The sequence below is a fragment of the Homalodisca vitripennis genome, chromosome 5 (assembly GCF_021130785.1).
Source record: "Homalodisca vitripennis isolate AUS2020 chromosome 5, UT_GWSS_2.1, whole genome shotgun sequence".
NCBI classification, from domain to species: Eukaryota; Metazoa; Arthropoda; class Insecta; order Hemiptera; family Cicadellidae; genus Homalodisca; species Homalodisca vitripennis.
In genome coordinates this window covers 170,270,603-170,292,331 of record NC_060211.1, presented here as the reverse complement: position 1 = coordinate 170,292,331, position 21,729 = coordinate 170,270,603, and the positions used below count along the sequence as shown (strand labels likewise).

General features: G+C 32.5%; 1 pseudogene; it reads left to right on the top strand.

The window, feature by feature from the left end:
• The first annotated feature begins 384 nt into the window (after nucleotides 1–384).
• Nucleotides 385–15,812, top strand: LOC124363146 (annotated as a pseudogene).
• Nucleotides 15,813–21,729: the final 5,917 nt, after the last annotated feature.

Here is a 21,729-nt window from a genome sequence, read left to right as displayed (position 1 = left end):
CTAAAAAAACAGCTGTCATCTCAGCTGATAATGGCGGTTTTGTTTTTGTGTACATCATGGCGTAAAGCTACGTGATTTCAAAACTGTTAACCTTTTTATGCATTTCACTTATATTAATTAATCAATTTGGTTTGATTACTTAGTTATATTTATGCAATTATATTAATACTTGATTGATTTATTAATTTTAAATGTATAACTTGAATGCATTACACTTACTAGTTTTATGTTATAAATCAGAATCAGTCACATAACCTAGGATTCTATGTTTTATATCAAAATGAAGGTGAGAAGTAGGTAATGGAAAGTGAAAGTGAAGTGCTTTCTCCTGATGCACGGCAATTGAGAAAGCTAGTCATTTGACAGATAGTGTTCACTTTTATACCAATGTGTATGTTGGTAACTTTAGCTTATATATAACATAAAGTTAGCTCAAGTATGGAACTAAACTTATTAAAGATAGGCTTTACTCTTATGACTCTGTTTATTGTTGTCATTGGAGGGTTTATTAATAATTTTGAGAAATGTTTACCTACTTTTATTGCTCAAAACATTTCAGGTATGGAAAATTCGCTTACAAAGGTGTGAACCGTCATCTTTGAGATTTATTATCTTGGAGGTACCCAAAAGGTAAGATCATTATCTTTTATTTTAAACATAGATGGTTATATTTAAAATAACCTGCTTACAATAGAATCTCTTGTGGTTGACCATAAAAGTGGATAAACATTAGGCCTATGTAATTTGTAGGAATACAACTTGTGATAGGAGATATTTTAAAGCCGTAAATTGAAGGAAAATTAGTAATCCACCACATGTCTAGACAATACACATTCTTTGTCTTGATTAAACATATTTGGTGGCTGGTTCGATAAGTTCGGGCTGCAGTACAATAAGTGGCCACCACGATAATCGAATTGGTAAACAGATTATTGATACAAATTTCTTACAAACAATACAAAAACATTCCTATTATATTTATTTACCATTAAAACTGTTGTAGGTTTTGTATTAAATAACAGCATTGTTTAAAAAATAATTCCAAAAAAGTAAAATCATTTCTGTGGTATTTATGTGTTATTTGGGTAACAAGCGTCAAGTTTATCCCTTCATAATACTTTTGACAGTCCATGTATACTTAGAAGTAAGTGTTACACGGATTTGTTTGTTACTTTTAATAGATACACATTAGATAGTTTGAAATAAATCATTTAATTATTACTTTTCTAGGTATAAAAGCATAGATATACTATACTAGCCAGTAATTTGAAATACCTACAGAAGTTACAAAGTAATTCGGTTCTAAATTATGTAGTATTATTATGATTAACAATATCATCAACGTGGGAACTCCTCTTATCTCTTCTAATATATTTCTTCACAAAATTCTTGATATCTGTTAGTTTTTTACTCACTTTGTTTTCAAAATAATTAGGGGAGAGGGGGGCACATGTGGACAAATTTTACATTTTATTTTTTTAAATTTTTGTTATGAGAAAAAATTGTCAAAGGTTTTATTTATATACTAATATAGGTGTTGAGGTATGTAAATATATGACATTTTACTCTTTAAAACATCTTTTGAACTTGTTAATTCTTACCTTTAAAATAGTTAACGGAGTGTCCACAAGTGCCCCTCCAGGGGGCAGTTGTGGACATAACCCAACATTTTTGGGGGGTAGTTGTGGACAGATAAAAACATCTTTCATATATCTTAAATATGATTTTTATTAATTAAACTCAAAACATATGACTCTTTGTACAGTTACAAGGAGTAGTTATTTCAACCTTTAAGTGAAGAAAGTAATAAAACTAGTAAAAAAATAAGTTCAATACTAACTAACAATGTATACTTTACTTAAAATGACAAGAAAAACAAATAGGCTATTTAACCTGTGTTATAGCTTATAAAAACATAACCTACCTATGCTTACAAAACAAAACCAAACCTATTTTCTTACATATTTAAAAAAATATGTGAAGAGTAAAAGTATGACATCAATTCGTAAAGTCAAGATTCGTGTTTTATTTTTTCCTGCAAGCTAAACTTATTCTAGACTATTACTAAATTAAAACAAGAATGATAGAAAAACAATATTAATAGCCTACATACACATCAAGTAAACATTAAATTCAACCCATGTTATAGTTTGTAAAGGAAAAATTAAAGATAAACATACTGACAGCTCTTTCAGTACCTCCTGAAACAGTCGGTAGGGGTAGTTTTACAATTATGTCTTCAATGTCAATGGCACTTACATCTGGAAGATCAGGTTTGACAAATTTAATTGATGATGTCCCTGATCCCTCTTTTTTCTTAAAAAAACTTACATTAAATTCAGTAAGACAAATCTTGTCATTGATTTGTGCTACATAAAATTTTTCACTTTTTTTACTGGCTAGCCGAACTAAAACAAAATCTAAAACATTTATGTTGGATCCATCAGACTCTACTTTCTCACCTTTACTTTCCTCTATATCACTATCTTCACTTAAAAACTAATGGGCTCAAGACTTTATCACTGTAGCATTCAATATCATCTTCTTCGTTTTCAGAAGTACTAGAGCTATCCACATGTATTCTGCGTTTTCTTTTTTTCTGTTTAGATTTTCCTTTAGACTTAGACAAACCTTGTTCATCTCCATTAAAAAGTTTTTTCTTGTAGGCCAAAAAAGATTCTTTTTTTAATTCTTCTTTAATTTTCTTTGATTTTACTGCTGCCTCTATTCTATTTTTTTCAGGGGTATCTGTCAAGATACATGTCTTTCCTTTCTTTCTGCCCCTTGGCTTTTGAGTGTTATTTCTTAACGGTGCTTTGGGGAATGGGCGAACTTGTTCTGGGGTTACAACTTTTACCTTTTTTGGATATTTTCGCACAACTGTTGGAGTGCATTTTTCATTTTCAAATTGAGAATTTATTTGGTAATTTTCTGCATCCATCTGATTTGTACTGGTGTTTTCACTAGTACTTGCCTTAGGTTCTTCTAGATTAGGCCTACAAGAACCTTCATTATCTCCATTTTCTTTAGCCTGGTCTGTTGGCAAAGAGCTGATAAAGTCGGTATCACTAAATACTGAGCGCTGAAATGGAAAAATTCCGGATTTTGCAAAGCCAGAAACAATATTTTTCCTAGAAAAAGCTTCATCATACGCCATTGACGTTAGATAAGCAACTTGTTTTATTGATATAGTCATTCCAGGATTTTCAGATAACCATTTGTTAAAAGAGGTTTTGCAATAACTTTTGAAAGGTCCAAACACAGCAATGTCGAGAGGTTGCAAGCGGTGGCTAGTGTGAGGTGGAAAAGTTAGAATAAACAATTCCATTTTCACGGCAGAACATAATCACATCCAAGTTAATGTGCGACTCATGATTGTCTAATAAAATGAGGATTTGATTGTCTTTTGAACATGCGGTGTGTAATTTAACATGTTTGACCACCTCAAAGAAAACTTCTTGAGACATCCAGCCAGAACGAGTCGCAAAAACCGACACTGCCAGTTGGTGCTCCATTAAGGAAAATGTCCTTATAATGAACACGGGGGGGGAAACACATAAGCAGGAGGTATTGTGTTACCAGAAGCTTTTATAATCCCACAAAATGTTACAAGCTCTCCTCGCTCTGCAGAAACATTCTGGCCTACCTGTTTTACACCAGTCGGAGCAACAATCTTTGGAGCTTGTAATACAGTAGTTATGCCAGATTCATCTATGTTTATGATTCTGTCACTAGTAAAGTGATATTTTTCCATAACTGTTTCCAAATTATTGAAGAATGAATCAACATTTTGTTTATTAAAGTTTATATTTCTAGCAAAGCTGGTGTTTTCTGGCTTTCTCAGACTCAGTGTAGACTGATGACGGCGCATAAAACATTTTAGCCATTCAATATTTGCTAGTTTTTCATCTTCCCACTTACAAGGAATCTCAAGCCCAAGTTTTTTAGCATATGAATAGGCAAATTCACGTACCTGTCTATAGGTTAGGCCGTACATCATTTTACTGCATTGAATTAGATAGTCTACTATCATATTTTCTTGTACATCTGTAAAAATCTGTCTGGTGTTATACTTGCTAGACCGGGGAAAAGTAAGATTGCACAGGATCGTCCTCATTTTCAGCGTTTGGCAGCTTTTGAAGTCTTTTGTGAAGCATAGATTTAGAAAGTCCATATGTTGCAGCAGCTCCACGGATTGTTTGGTTGCCATTCCGTATATCCTCAATAGCACATCTGACTGCATCCTCTGAAATTGCAGCTCTCTCGGTTTTTCTTATGTAGGTTCTCACCATCTTCACCCTAAAAAATAAATAAATCAATGTATATAACTGTTGTATTTAGATAAAGATAAAACTAGTTAATCTTAAAAAGCCTTTTGAAATCTGTATTGGGCAATAAATATTGCAAACCTCCTTGATTGATGTGGTGTTGTCAAGGCTTGGTTAAGCTATAATTTACTTAATTTTGGTTATGGGAGCAAAACAAAATGTTCTAGATCATGAAAATGACTAAAAATGATTCACAACAAGTGTACATGCTAGTTTATTAGCTATACATTTATGAGATGTTAAATAAGTAACTAATATAACACTTGTCCAAAACTACCCCCTTGTCCACATGTGCCCCCTTGAAAGTGTCCACATGTACCCCACCAGTAGATTGTAGGTGGTTTGAATGCATTCTCATCGATATTTTTTTTTAGGTTAGGATTTATGACATCTTCTACACAATAAAATGTTGCTTAAATATTACTAAGTTTATAAAAATACCTTATGTTATAAGGAAGAGCCCGAATAAAATAACTTTTAAAGTTAAAATTTGGGCTCAATTTTTACTTTTTACATAAAAAAACATAAAAATATTCTTACCTCTTAAACCATGTAGCCAAACAGCACTAAATTTATCTGGAGGAAACAGTAGACCAACACTGTTCTGTGAACAAAGTTTGAACTAAACTGGTTAGTTGCATGGCGGGAAATTCAAATTGTCCACTTGTGCCCCCTGTCCACATGTGCCCCCTCTCCCCTACATATTTGCTGCCCTCTGTTCCCGATATGGCAATATTTCATGATTCCAAACATTTAAATGTATGAATAAAAACCATGTATGATAAATTATAGTCACATCCTGCATGTTATTCTTTTATTAGACAGGTTTTTTTTAGGTACAAAAATTGTTATTTAGCCTATGTTTATAAAAGTACATATGGGAATTTGTCCACTTGCAACCTTCCACATAGTCTAAATTTTTTGTCAAATTATACAGTACTTGTAATATGTTTTTTTACTGACAGTTTTATTTCCAGATAATTTAAAGTTGTATATTCTGAGACGCAGTTAGTCTATATGAAGAGGAATATACATAATTTTATCCTGAGAAAAGTTGTATTGCCATGACCCTGTTTTTGTACTTGTTGTGCCATGATAAAATATCGAACTTGTATTACCTAGATTCAGACTCTGCCTTATCCTACTTACCTAGAGATTATCTGGTTACCTACCTGGGTAAAGGAAAATCGTTTTTATTTGCTTGAGTTCATTTTTAAGTGTGACAAGATTTTGAAACGTGTATCCTGTATGTGTAGTTTATCTTTGTATTATTATTCATGATTTTTTTTATTAATTGTATAATGCGTACTTTATTGAAGGATTAATAAATTACTCATGATTTGCTCCACTCTTGGTTGATTGGTTTTAAATCTCAAGAGCATTTGATAAACAAGGCTTTTCCTTATAAAAAATAACAAGACCTACCTATCAAAATTAATTTTAGATTTCAAAAGACGTAGAAAGAATTTACATTGGTAGACGATTTTTACAATTTATAATACTTCTCTCTAAAATACATCAAAAACATAACAAACGTTTAAAAATGTTTTATTTCAGATGGTTCAAACATTTCTACATTTTTTCGTCAATATGGTCTACATATGCTCTTATGTTGATGACCTACGTGTACATATTCGGAGGAGACATGCCTCATTATGTAAATGTGTGTTTGGATTTCTTAGGAACTTCACACCGAAGAGCTGGAGGTGAGTTGAAAAATTGTAATTCATATGCTATTTTCAGATTTATGTTTCGTGCTCCAAATGCTATTGTGGTTATAACAATCTTATATAACTTGGCCATAAACCATAACAATTGAACGAAATTCTAAGAACAGAGTTAGCCTATTGATGAGTTTACATTTAGTTGAATTAGGAAAGTAGTATATTTTTGGTTTATGAAAAAAGAAATAAAATACATTAAAAAAATCAATGTACCTTCTTGTTTACCACAGTGATTTAGTTTTTCTACGGTTTTAAAGAAACTGTGTTGTGGATAAATCTCATCAAATTGCATCTTTTGAGGTGGCTGGTAAGGCAAACCATTTAATACGAGGTGTGATCAAAAAGTTCCAGGACTTTTTATATACTATGGGAATGCAATGTCTCACAGCGATGCGGTTGGCAGCATTGTATTCCCTGACTCAACAGTAACACAGCTGTGTTTGCAGATCAATCATAACATCTCTGAAAGTAACATTAGCACAGTTTGTTTGAGATTAGTTTTATAGAGTTTGGCTATTTTTTTGTTTAATGAAAATGAATGTGAAAGAAGAGCAACGTGTTTGTGTGAAACTGAACAAAACGTTTTCTGAAACCTTTTTCATGTTACAAGAGGCTTTTGGTGAAGAATGTCTAAGCCGATCATGCTGCCATCAGTGGTTCAAGAGGTTTAAAGATAGCCGACCATCCACAGACGACGATGCTCGTTCCGGATGCCCTTCAACATCAATCAATGATGACAATGTTGCTAAAGTGAACACTCTCGTACGATCAGACCGTCGACTAACAATCCGTGAAATGGCAGAAGAGTGTAACATTTCATTTGGGTCATGTTTGGAAATTTTAACTGAAAAACTTCAAATGCGTCGTGTTGCAGCAAAGTTTGTGCCTGTTGACTGAAGACCAAAAAGAACACCGAATTCATGTTTCTGAGGAACTTCTTCAAAAGGCAAATGGCGACGAAAGCTTCTTGGATCAAGTCATTACGGGAGACGAGACATGGGTTTTTGGTTACGATGTGGAAACAAAAACCCAATCATCACAATGGACATCAAAAGGCTCTCCAAGACCCAAGAAAACACGTCAAGTCAAATCAAATGTGAAGGTCATGCTTATGGTTTTCTTTGACTGTAAAGGTGTCGTCTACTATGAATTCCTTCCACAAGGTCAAACAATTAATCGTTTTGTTTATCTTGAACAAAGCCCCCCTACTCACCTGACCTGGCTCCAGCAGACTTTTTTCTCTTCCCGAAGCTCAAGAGACCCGAAGCTGAAAGGACGAAGATTTCAAACAGTTGACGAAATTAAAGAAAAAACGACGGAGCTGCTAAACACCTTTACAAAAGAAGAGTTTTCTGGAGCCTTTGATCAGTGGAAACACCAGTGGGAAAAGTGTGTAGCTTCCCAAGGGGAGTACTTTGAAGGAGACAAATTCGAAGAAGAACCTGTATGTTGTATGAATAAATGATTAAAAATTCATTCCTGGAACTTTTTGATCACACCTCGTATTTATCAGTTTTAATAATTTAAACAACATTTTGTAAAAGATATTATGTTTGATGAAGCTTAAATACTATGGCTCATATTTTAGAATCAAATTTCAGCTTTTAAGTTGAAACATTTCATGTTATTATATAGATTTTGTAAATCATAAATTAAGGTCTCTTTCAAATGTATTAGCCTATTTACATTCTGTGTTCTTATCTGCCTAAAAATAAAGACTTTTCATTTTATTATATTTTGTGTAGAAACATTATTTAATGTTTAATTGTAAAAATATTTTGCACAAACTATTAAAATATTTTCACTACATTTACATAAAATTTGCTGTGTTAAAAAAATTACTGAACTAGGTATGGTACTAGTTTCCCTTCAACAGTGAGAAAATTCAAAATCTCCATTTGGAACACAGTTTAATATGCACTATAACAATAGACTATTCCATGAGACATTGATTTTTGAACTTAATGCACTAGTCTTGTGCATAAACATTTACAATCTAATTTAAACTCTTTATATTGTCAAAAAGGAATTAGTACAAAATTGATACTATGGTATTAATCGAAGGGCTCTACTTTTGGAAATCTTCTTACCAGCAACTGAAAAAAACTACATTATTAGAAAGAACAGATCTTATTTGACTTACTGTGAAAATATTATGATGATCGGTTCTTGTTTTCTGCCTACCAAAAGGAAACTGTGTTGGCGAGGAGACCACTTTGTCCCCATATACTGTTATTTATTAGACCATATAAGTAGGTAAATACATACATATGTATTATAAATATGAAAATTTACAACATGATCTGATGTTAGAAAAGTTGGACAAACTGAGACATGATCTGATGGTGGGATAGTGCCTACCGGAAATGCCCTTGATCATCAGTGAAAAAAACCCCTCGAGATAGTACCTAAATTCAAACTTAGATCACAACTCAGCTCTTAAAGATGACCTTTAACTTTGGTACTAATAGTAACATATTTATGATAATCTAATCTAAACTCATTTATATAGCCTAGTAACAAATAGTGGATAGAGACAGAGTGGTCTCCTTCTCGCCGACATCGCTTCCTCTTGGGAGGCAGAAAACAAGAACCGATTGTTATAATGACATATAATTTTCACAGTAAGTCAAATTATGTTTTTTCTAAAAGTGTAAACTTTTTAGGTCCCCAATAAGAAAAACACTTCTAAAAATAATGGCCTTTGGATAATACCAAAGTACCTCATAATTCAACGCCGATAGGTGCAATTACTAAGGAATAGTCGAATGTTAACAGGTTCAAGATCATTAAAAAATTAAAATTGTAAGATAAATTTTATTTCTCTGTATTGTGAAGTGATATTTAATTTAAGACCTGAAGATACTAATTGGTAGAGGATATCTTTTAGTATGCTGAAGTGTTGCTTGAAAGAAACCGATCAAATAACAAATCAATTGTTTATTTCTTTTCAATTAAGCATATAGTTAGTTAAATTTACTTTTTTGTCAAATCTAAAAATCTATGCTGGTGCTCCAAGCAACAAGCTAACTAAAATTTGAATTACCGTCCAACCTCGGCTGATTCGTTTTGTACATAATACTGTATGCCAGTGATTTATAACGAACCCAAGACATGTGCCAATATTTTGCAGGTTCCACTAGTTAAAAATTATGTACATGCTAGTTGTTAGTTTTGCTAATTCTTCATTCTTTTCATCTGAACATGACTAACTGAAGACAAAATGTTGTCTTCATTATTATTAGATGTTTTAAAATGTTAGACAAAATGTTGGTTTATGTAATTTTTAGAAAGAAACTAGCGTAAAAATGACATTTTTTATCATTCTTATGTTAACATATTTGCGTGTTTTAGTGAGTGCAATATCAGCATTTATTGCCTTGATATTACTGACGCTTCAAAGCTGGAGACGTTTCTATGAGACATTTTTTGTGAGTGTATTTTCTGACTCGAACATAAACTTCGCACACTATATCGTCGGCTACATACATTACTTCGGTGCTGTGGCGGCCGTACTCGTGGAGGCACCTGGTCTCACTCCTCTCTCTATCGGTAAGTTACACACTCTATTGTACAGATAACATTAGTTGTGTGTTGTACAGGTGTATAGTGCATTCATTTTGAAACTGTTCACATATGGTGCTAGTCTCAAAACAATTTAAATTAGGCTAGTTTATTGTAATCCAAAACTTTTTCCTCCCATCTCAAATTATTAACATTGTTGAGTAATGCCAATTGACTCCTCATTACAAAATTATAAATTTGAAACAAAACCGTACTTAATTTGGACCATTTGTTTGTCTGCTAAATTTTTCGTATTTTGTACAAAGAAATGATTGCCAATAAACTAAAAGTTTATAAAAAATATTTTAGGAGGCAATAATGTTAAAAATTCTTTCTGTACAAATTAAATCAGTGTGTAAATTATGAAGTTTTATAATTTTTGACAAATCCTTTTTGTATAAAATTTGTTACTGACAATGGATGATTTGAAAGACAAACCAGATTTCAGATATTTGACATTGTTATATGTTAAAAATATAACGTGATGTTTTGTAACGTACAACTCCCATATTTAAATGTCCGAAATCTTGATTTGAAAAATGTAGCATGAAAAATGCAAATGTGAGCAACCTGCTAGTAAATTCAACTATTAATTTTGTAGGGTTAAGATGGAAGAATCTGCGAAAGCACGACAATGTTTCTAACCTCAATACTAAAAATATACAAGTAATGAGGAGGTAGGCGTACATGTGTGTTTTCAGAACACAAAGCTGTCGTCAGCCTGAGTGACATTCGCTGGACAGATGCGCTGGGCTCGGCTCTGTTCCTGTGGGCGTTTGTCCACCAGTTCCGAGCTGCTGTCATTTTAGCCAACCTCAGAAAAAATAAAAAAGGTAAGTATTAGTTTCTGTTTTCAATACATGGATTGTTACTATCTTTTACCAGCAGCTCCATAAAAAACTTTCAAAATCAATGTCCTTATACTATTTAGTAAAAGTATTTATGATGTAATATCACAAACGCAAGTAGACATCTGGTAGATACTATTTAAGTATTAATGGTTAAGATTATTAGAGTTCACTGACTCGTATTATTGTCCATGTGTGTGCATTTTTGGTTCAAATTAATTAAATTTTCAACGTCACAGCTAAGTGTGTCTTGTTACCCTTATCTAGAAAATACAAATACACAGGTCTTAGAAACCTACTTATTGTAAAACCTACTTAGATTAAAGGTTAGGTGGTAACCTACTCGGGTTATCTACTATCGTTTACTTCAACCCTTGTCATATATTTCCGGTACCATAGTAGAGTTTGCCTTGTTCTCCAGACGAGGAGCCTATTACGGCCTAGGAGAAAATAACTACTTCCTATCTACTTCTGATATAAGGGGGAAATTCGTATTAAGTTCATGCAACATTCCAAAATAGTCGTTTATAAGGTAATACGTTATAGAAGTCTTGTTATTGCCATATCACAACGTTAAAGAAGCCGACTAATTTGGAAATTACCTACCTTATGTGAAAACATTTACAGCTTTGTTTGTTAAAGTTGGTTTTAGAACAGTGTTTAAATAGTATTTACAATGATGTGGTAAATTTATCACTAGCACAATCTGGAGTAAAATTTAGATTTGTTCTATTTGCTACCCGAATTACATTACTTATCAAGTACTTCTCTTTTTCCTAAATAATTGATAACACAAAATAGTAAATAAGCCTTACAGTTCATTGCACTGCAGTTTTTTTTTTATCAATGGTAGATACCTGCAAAATATTGTTCATAAAGTAATATACATCTTGTGTCATGTATATAGTGTTTGTGCCTTTCAAAAGAATAAAGAGTATTTTATAACTAGCTCCTCCTTCAATTTAATAAAGTTTAAATAGAACAAGAAAATATTATTTGAATAGATGTAGTGGTGTAACTAGGACTTTTTTGTGGAGGGGGGGGAGGCAAGTATCCATGTGACCGAAGAACATGCCACACTATGGAATCTGAAATAAATCTAATTTTAAAGATTATGACCTCACCGAGTCATAATAATTCCAGGCGCTCATGGTGCAATTGAACCCTATTAATTCACTACACCGGCTAGGAACATGTGTTCACGGCTCCTGTAGTTTTTGGTATTATTTAATTATTTATTATCCAACCCTAATAATGTAAATATTTAAGCAAATAAATTATAAAATACCAGGGAGGGGGCAGACGGATAAGCACATGTAAACGGGTGCTGAGCCTCAGCTGTTGGTCGGGCAGAAACAGTCTCAAGGTAATCTACACCAGACTCACCGCCACTACCATTTCTGTGTTCACTGAGAACATGTGTTGCCAACAATATCAATATCACTAGAATCGTCACCATGTCGAATCAATTTCACTGTCTGTCGTTAAGCACACAAATTGACCCAGTCATATTTTCCACTCAACTAGCCAAATTTTGTAACAAAAACGTTATTACATTATTATAGGAAAAAAGCGAGTCTCCTTGTAGCGAAACAATTGTAATACTCTAGAATATTGCCGCTAGAACGCATCAGTTGATGGAAGAAGATGGTAAAGTAGTGCAAGTCAATCTGAGTCGTGCATTCGACAGCCGTGCTGAGTCGTCCAAGGCAATTCAAGTCTTGCGTGCAGGATAGGATTAAAAGTAAAACAATACAATAATTAAATTTCAAATTACGCCAAACACTACCTACATGAAAATCTCCTACCTACATCCACACATAAAATACAATGTACAATACAAACTGAGATACAGTTCTTTTTGCTCTGTTTAGTATAGTTTTTATTAGTTATATTTTTGGCCATAGGGGACTGACTTGTATTGAAATTTTTGCTAGCGTTGTTCTGCTGGTATGTATTCAAATTGGGTACTGTCAAAAATTTATCTAAGTTCCAACAATTTATCTTTATTGTTAATAGGTTGGAAAAAGTTTCTTAACATGTTGCTCAAATAATAACAGAAATATATATTTGAATTAACTATGATTGAATTTTGAGTGTCAAATCTTGATTAAGATATTAAAAATATTACAGTAAGTCTTTTTAGGCAGTTTTTTTACAAATGTTAAATCAGCAAAGTTTATATGCAGCATGATAAATTGTTACACATGCTGAAGTTTAGTTAGAGCGGAATGATAATGTACAGGAGATGTGGTCAGCATGAGACACAACATACCTAGTGGGGACTGGTTCGAACTGGTTTCCTGCCCACACCTGCTCAGTGAGGCCCTCATGTATCTAGGGCTGGGCCTAGTGCTGCTGGGCAACTACACTTGGCCCTTCGTCTTCTTCTGGGTCCTGTCCAACCAGGTCAGTTGTCAGGTATAGATTTAACAGAAACTGTAAGCTTGGAGTGTAGTAATAAAGTACGAGTTGTGTACTTATTGTTAGGGAAATTAATTCTAATGCGCTTTCCAGCATTGTAAGCGTGCTATTGTTGAGTTAAGCTGTACTTTACCTTCCACTCAGTGCAGCATCTGAGATCTGACACGATCTCACAGTTGGCTCCTTGAATTTGTAGTTCACGACCATCTGAAGAAATCCAGCAAGACCGAAACAGTACTCTGCTATGATTTCATTATTCAAAATGTACTCTCGGCAACGTGATAAGAGTTCTTAGTTGCTTTCGTGTTGCATCGTTTCAGCATCTAGACCACAAAATGGATACTATGTCTGGATTACCTAGCAGAAATCTACTGTAATCTAGATGAAGACGTGTTCTCATTCTCTTATCAGGTGCACAATTCTCTCTCAAATCATGGCCATTATTAAGTAGTATTGCCGAGATACTCTACTGTTTCAGTCTAACTGACAGATGCGGACTTCAGATTGTAAATACTGCACTAAGCGAAAGGTAAAGTAGAGCTAAACTGAACATTGGCATTGAATCAAGCCCCCTCACCATAGAGTGTGTTGTTGTTAAAAAAATATTAACTCTTTAACGGATTGAGATACGTAAACACGTTTCATAACTGTGAGCCTTTGGCATGGCATGATCGAAAGGCTGTGGTTCCTTCAGCACGGGCTAGTGTTGGGAAATCTGTGATGCTTTTTTAAAAAATTTGTTTTATAAATAAATACTATCAGTAAATTGTAACATAAATAATAACACACAAACCAAGTTATTGAATTATGACACTAGTGAATCTTTTGTACAATTTAAAATTAATATTGTACATTTTGTAGATTGTATTGTATTGTACAAAAGATTGGACTTAGGCCTAAAAGAACCTTTGCACTGATTCAGAGTGATAGGATATTCTTATTCTGAATGGTAAGTTTGGGGATAAGGCCCTCTGTTGAGATCTATGTGGAAGGATTTTGGACATTAATCTCAGTCATGTCTCCTTGGAAAAAAGGGGAGACCAGCTGTATAACAGCCTCTCCAGGCAAAGCAGGCAGGAGTGGGATCCCATTATAGCAACTGCCTTTAACACAAGGAAGTCTTACCAACTCCAACAGTCAACCTCCGCAGTAGACTAGACCTATCAATCTATCCTAGCACCCCAATATCTTGACATCTGTGGTTAGTGATGTGCTGCTCCTCGACATCCTTAAAATTGCCCATATTTAAGTGATATATCAGTTTTGCTGTATCTGGCGTAGGTTCAATTGTAAGATATAAACCAGCCAGAAGTAAGTTTGTCCTGGAGATAGTTTATCAATAGTCTTTGAGTTCATAACTAGTGCTAAACAACTGAGGTAAAAATGTCAAAAATAAATAATAATCAGTTGTATGTCAAAAAAATGTCGACACGAAAGTATCGCTGACAGCAATAGGCTGGCTGAATTGCTCAGCAGTTAAAGGGTTAAGAACCAGCTTGTGGCAATTTGATTTTATAATCATTAGAACATTGTAAAATACTTGTAAGTCCATATTTTTTGTTGTAATCTTATGGGAAGTTTAATTTAGAAATTGTATTTAATTTCAATGTGATAGAATTAAAAAAATCATTTAAAATTATTTAAAATGTAATAAAAGTGGTAAGAAACATTGTTAAGACAGATATTAGTTTTAACTTATAGAGCGCTAATTAAAAGTAAGTTTGTCTTTATTATTTTCAAGTAATTTCATCAGTATTTTTCTGTTTACAGATGGAAACTGCCCTCCTGACTCACTGGTGGTATTTGTCTCATTTCAAAGAGTATCCCAAAGAACGTCATGCATTTATACCTTACGTACTATAGTTGACTGATCGTAGTGGTAGCAGAGAGGTCTTCAGTGGGTTATAGTTTATTTGATCGGGAAGACTGTATTCTACAATGGAGATATGTTGATTAAGGGATCACTTGTAACCTATGTAATACTATATAGATTCTTCACTGATATTGCCAAAGTTAATGTAAGGAAAAACATTTCTCGTATAAAGATGTACAAAATTGCACAACAGATTGATTAAAATAGTGTAAACAGAAACACTGATAAACTCTCTTAATGGAAATGTTTACAATCATATAATTTTCTGTTGTATTTTATTAAACTACTTGAAAAATGAATAGTATCATTGCTTTTAAAAAATGAAATTGATTCCTTATACAAAGATTTAACACCTAATGTTTTTATTTAGTTATTTTTGGTGTTAAGATAAAAATAAAATAATTTAAGTAACCGATAAAGTATTGCTCATAAAATATTAGGAATGTCCGACCAAGCAAAATAAATATAAACAAGTAGAATAGTAAATGGTGAACTAAAACCCTTTTTGAAAATTATTTTATTTCTAGACATGTGTTTCGGTATTTAATCCATCATCAGTGTGAACATTAAACTTTAAATCACTCGAAACACGTGTCTGGAAATAATAAAGGGTTTTAGTTCACCATTCATTATTCTAATATAAAGATAACCCTGTAATGTGTAGTTAATATCATAATAAACAAGTAGATTCAGTTGAATGAAGTGATTTAGTGTATGTATATAAAATCATGTTACAGTCTTTTTTATATTTTTTTAAAGTGTTCCTAAGAAGACAAACGCTTAACTTCAAACTTTATATTTTTTTAAGAAAAAGCTTTTACAAATAAAGTAATTAAAATAACACTGTAATATTGATACTCAAGATAAATCTGTAAAATTGTAATTGATCTATTCGAGGCAGTGGTATGAATATTTACTATGTTTATTGTTCACTATTTGTTATATTTAGTTTAAGATATAAATTAAATGTGATATATTTTTTTATATGAAGATGTTAATTAATAAGCTTGTTATGTTTGCTCACAAAATAAATACAATTTGTACTTTCATACATTGTGTTTCAATTCAAACACGACTGTGCCTCTAATAAAATGTGGGTTCCAAATTTGTGCAAAAAACCTTTAAATATAACCTAAATCATAAAAACGTAAAATATCAAATAATAGTTCATTAACTCCTAGTTACATTTTTTCTAGACTTTGTTAAAAAATTCAAGTTCACTGATGAATCAAGTATCTAAATGATGGCCACCATTGTAGGATTTAGGAGTTTGAGAAACTAAAAGAAATTGCCAAGTATCAATGATTGAACTTATATAAACATTAGCAGACCCACACCTAAGATGTTTCGGATTTCACTGCTGCTGAAGATTTTGATAATTATGATGCCTCTCAAATAGAGGACCTTCTGCCTCAGATTTTTTTACTTTCTTCTAATCAACCCTCTTTTGAAGTAAGTCTGTAAATGACACTGTTGCGTTTAACCTATCAATAGTAAGGATGTTTATGATGTCAACAGATTTTTTACATAGCATTTAATGAATTCTTGTTTATTATGGATGTCTTCCCTGACTTTCTTCAAACTTCTAGAACAGTGCCTATTTATAAAAGAGAGACCCTTATGATGATGTATCTGTCTATAGTCCACTTAGTCTACTTCCTGTAATGTCTTAAGATTTTAAAATCTGTTATGTTGGAGCAACTGTATTGCTGCTTTGAGTCACATCATCTCCTAGTCCCTGTGTAGTTTTATTTTCGCAGAGGCTCATAAATGTTTAAGGATTTAATAGTACCTTTCGTACCTGGCTATGTTTTATATAACATTATTTTCACATCCCGGTGATATAAATAATAAAACTGGCAATTGTTTAGAATATTATTAAAAGCACAAGTTTTTTCTATAATATGAATTAATTTAATTTTGAAATTAAAAAGCAACTGTTTTCTATAACATACAATGAAGTTTCAAACATAATATATAAGAGGTGATGTCAGATGAATGAAAAATATTGAGGTAACGAGTGAAATACAAGTAAACAGAAGCCGCACCAGCCAGCCAGTAGTGGTATCGCCAGATGGATGAGTCATGCTAATTCCAAGAAATAGCCCCATCCTCCATCTACCCATCAGTGCCTAATATCTCTGTGTTAGTGGTGATTTAAACTTATTTGCGTTTTCCTATTTTCACTCAGTGGTATTTTGCTGGTTTTCGTCAGCAAGCTGCAAACATTCATCGACTGATTTGCGAAGTGTAAGGTGATACTGTTATGAGTGAAAGCAAAGTGCGTAAGTGGGTATGACAACTCAAAGATGGCCTTGAATACATCCATGGACTGCTGTGGTCGCCCTTCTTTGGTTAAAGACTATTTGGTCGCTTCGGTTGAAGTGAGGATTCGTGAGAACAAGCGCTTCACAATAACATGTCTCTTAAGTAAATTACCTGAGATGTCAAGATCAGTGCTTTACAACATTGTTTCTGAACATGTAAAATTTAGGAAACTGTGCTCACGTTGGGTCCTGAAAGTCCTAACAGAGGACCACAAAAACAAAAATTTTGAGTGTGTGATGAAATTCGCAATCACGCCCAAATTGAAGCAACAGAGCATGGAATCAAGACGCACATACTTGCCTGTAAAGGTAAAGGCCAAACAGACCTGTCCCAGCACATGGGGGGATAGGAATAGGCATGTTTCATTGGTCGACTTCATGCAACGAGGAACCATTATCAATGCAGAAGCATACTGCCAAACTATGAGAAAGCTAAGCAGAGCGATTCAAAACCAAAGACATGTCATGCTGACAAAGGGAATGTCCTTCTCCATGGCAATGCAAGACCTCAAACTGCTTGTCAGACCCGTTATTGGACAGTTTTGGCTGGGAAATTTTTGACCACCCACCCTACAGTCCTGATCTTGCACAGAGCGATTACCATCTGTTCCTCCACCTCAAACAACACCTCAGTGGCAACTGTTACAATGATGATAACATCTTGGAAACGGTAGTGAACCTCGGTTATTTTTGCAGGCAGCAAAAGTTTTTATGAAGAGGGTATTTAAATTGTTTGAGAGGTATAATACGTGTTTGACCAAACTGTTGAAAAACAGAGTGAAGTATGTACTTTCTGATAATATTTACTTATTTGAAACAACCTTTCATTGTGTACTTATGTTCAAATCGACTTTACTTAAAAAACACACCTTTTTTTTTTTTTTATACATAATGTACATGAATTGCGTTCAATTACCTTTACTACAATATAAAACATAAGACTCAGGTTAGAGTATTCATACTTTATATTTAATACAGTATAATAATACATATAATATTTTAAATATTTATGTCCATGGTGTTAATATGTTTTGTAATGGTAGGCAAATACAAACAAAATTACTTTCAAGTCACAGTGTAAAAAACTCTTCAAGAGAGTAGAATGAATGATCTGTACAAAAATTGTTTCAAACATTTTTCTTAAAATTATTAAAAGAATTTTCATTCTTAATACAGCCTGGAAGGTTATTTACAAATTTTATTCCTATGTATGTCGGACACTGTTTATATTTTTCTTTATTATGTTTCTTTACTACAAAATTTTCTCTATTTCTTGTATTATAATTATGATAATCTTGTTGCCTTGGTATAGACTCTGCATTTGTCTTGACATGTAATATAGTTTTATAAATATATAAACTATATACTGTCATTATTCTTAGGTTAATAAAGTGGTCTTTACAACTATCATTATTTTTAAGGTGTAGAATATGTCTTATTGCCACTTTTTGTAAATGTAATATTTTGTTTAAGTTATTTGCACTGGTTCCACCATAAAATTTCAATGCCATATGAAATGTGTGGATGTATCAAGGCATAGTAAACAGATTTCAGTGCATTTATTTCTAGGAAGAAGGATAACCGCCTGATTGCAAATATTCCAGAACTCATTTTATGACAAATTTTTTCTACTTGTTTTGTCCAACCTTAATGTATTACTTAGAGCCAGACCCAAGAATTTTGTATCTTTTACAAATTTATTTCCAATTGTATTTATCTCATTTGATTGTTTACATTTAAATTTCATTAAAATTGTTTTATCAGAATTAGTAATAAATTTCTATCATTCAAGTAACATTTTAGTTGTGACATTGAATATTCTGTTGTATTTATTACACTTTGTAAATCTTTTCCAGAAAACCGACATACTTATATCATCTGCAAACAAACATAAATGATTTTTATTTGATAAATTTGTTAAAATCTGTGGGTATACCTCCCAAGTAGCATAAGAACAAAAATGGGCCCAATACTGAACCTTGTGGTACAGAATATTGTATTTTTTCTATTCTTGAATTAATATTTCTCATTTCATTATTACCTAGATATTTAATACTAACATACTGCTGTCGCCCTTCCAGATATGACTGATGCCAGCTTAATTCTTTATCCTCAATACCATATGATTCTAATTTTTCTAGCAAGGTTTTATGGCAGACACTATCAAATGCCTTTGTCAGATCCAGAAAGGCTCCAACAGTATGATTCCCTTCATCCAAATTTTCTAGCACATTCTCAATATAATCAATTAATGCTGTTACCGTTGATCTATTTTTTCTATAGCCATGCTGCTCCAAATCCAGCAAATTACCTTTCTCAAAATAGTCTACTAATTGAATCATCATAGTCTTTTCAAATATTTTTGATAAAGCAGGTTGTATTGCAATGGTCTATAATTTAGAGGGATTTTTGCTGTCTCCTTTTTTTTAACACAGGAACAACTTTTGATATTTTTAATTGAGTTGGGGAAGTTTTCTGTTATTATAGAAACATTCCCACATGTAAAAGAGGATTTAAAAGTGCATGTTTTGCCTCTTTAATAATCTTTATAGGTATGTCATCATACCCTGCCGACCATTTGGCTTAATAGAATCAATTATTTTAATTAGTTGATTACAGTCAATAGTGTTGCATTTAAATTTACTTTTATAATTTGAATTTCGATTAATAGAAATTGACTTTTTGTTTAAATTTGGAGCAACATGCTTCTTTACCATTTCGACAAAACTTATGTTTAATAAATCAGCTACACAAACAGGGTCACAGATTATTTTACCACCATCGTTAAGCTCTATATTTTTAAATGACATTTCCTTTCTGTTTCTAATTTCATTATTTACCACTTGCCATATAGTTTTATTGATATTTGTTGTATTCACCACTTTATTATTAATGTAATCTCTTTTCTTTTTTTGAATCAATTTTTTATATTTATTTTTTTGTTCCTTCAAAGAAAGTTTTATTTTTTTGTTATTTTTACTCTTCCTATATAAATTATGTTTATTTATAAGTTCTTTTGTTTGCAAGTTATTTCATAATCTATCCATTGGTTTTTTATTGTGTTTAATAAAGAAGCGTTTTAAGGGAAAATTTTATATCAAAATAATATTTTAGGATGTTGTAAAAATATGTAAACTTATCATCTACTGGTGCCATATAAAGTTTAGTCCAGTCTTCCTTAGATATGTCTTTCTTAAAGTTTTCTATATTTCTTTCACTAAAAATTCTTCCAATTCTACTTATTTTTAATTTAACATTTTTATTTTTCTTTATTTTGAACATTTGAGCATCATGATCAGAGAGTGATGTTATTATACATTCTACATCAAAATAAAGTAGCTTTCATGTTGGTGAGAAAATTATCTATTGCAGTTTCACTGTTGTCTGTTACCCTGGTTGGAATTTTAACTGTATAATAAAAACCATGCATATTCAATGTATTGACAAAATCTTTTTTTTTTTATCCTCCCTCAAAACATCAACATTAATATCACCACCAATAACAATGTTATCACAAATTTTGGATAAAATCTCTAAAAACATGTCTAGTTTTTGTAAAAAACTTGCAGTATTTTCAGATGGACTCCTATAAATCCCTCCAACTAAGAATTTTACTGAATTGATTTTAATCTGAATAACACAAGATTCAAATATTTTGTCTTCATTCAGTAGATCCAAATTAACATTCAACGATTGTTTTGTAATTTATTAAATGCTCCGATACCAATATTAATACCCACCTCCCTCATAATTTTTTCTGACATACCCTTTTGCTAATACAAAACCTGGTATTTTAAGTTTTTCAACTTCATCACTATTTAATTTATGTTCAGTCAGAATTATGATGTCAGGTTCAAGCTCTTGGATAGTTATTGTCAGAGGATCAATTCTGGTGGCCAGGTGCTGTATGTTCTGATGGAAGACAGTTACATATGAAGTTTGATTTTGTATGTAGTTCGGTTTCCTTTTATCTTACAATGACTTTTTGCTTTGTGAACATTAAAAAAATCTTCAGAATTGTTATTTGAGTTATTAATTAAACTACATGCCTTATGCCTACCATTTAACAATAATTCACCATTAAACAGAATCACTTAAACCTATACTGCTAGAATGACAGCTATCATTAAAACTACTGTTTGCCTCAGAGCAGTCTTTTCTTGTAATACAAATGCGTCGAGTTGGTCATGTGGCGAGGACCTGGGTATGTAGTAGAGTGTAGTCTCTGCTGGCTCAGTGAAACTCATCTGGTTTCTCTTGAGCTGCTGTGTGTGCCCCTTCCAGCTTCCCTGGTGGTAATGGTGGGTTGTTTGTCATGGGCGTTGGTGTTGAAGCAGAAAAGATAGTCAGTTGGTGCTGTCTTTTTTTTATCTTCACTATTTTATGTAACTGTCTGGTACTAATAGTATCCTGAATTTTTTTCAGAAAATCCTTGTGAGTCATACCATTTCTCAAGCTTCTTTGGGATTTTTCATTAAAAAACAATGATTTTTAATTTGGGCATTAGTTGCATTTTGGAACTCAAAAATATTTTCAATGAAGTGACCAATTGTTATTTTGTCCCGCATACATCCCATCGGTGAGCAGACTAATGTTTTGAAGACCTTTGTTTTTGAAAATCAGCAGTGAGTTGTTCAAATG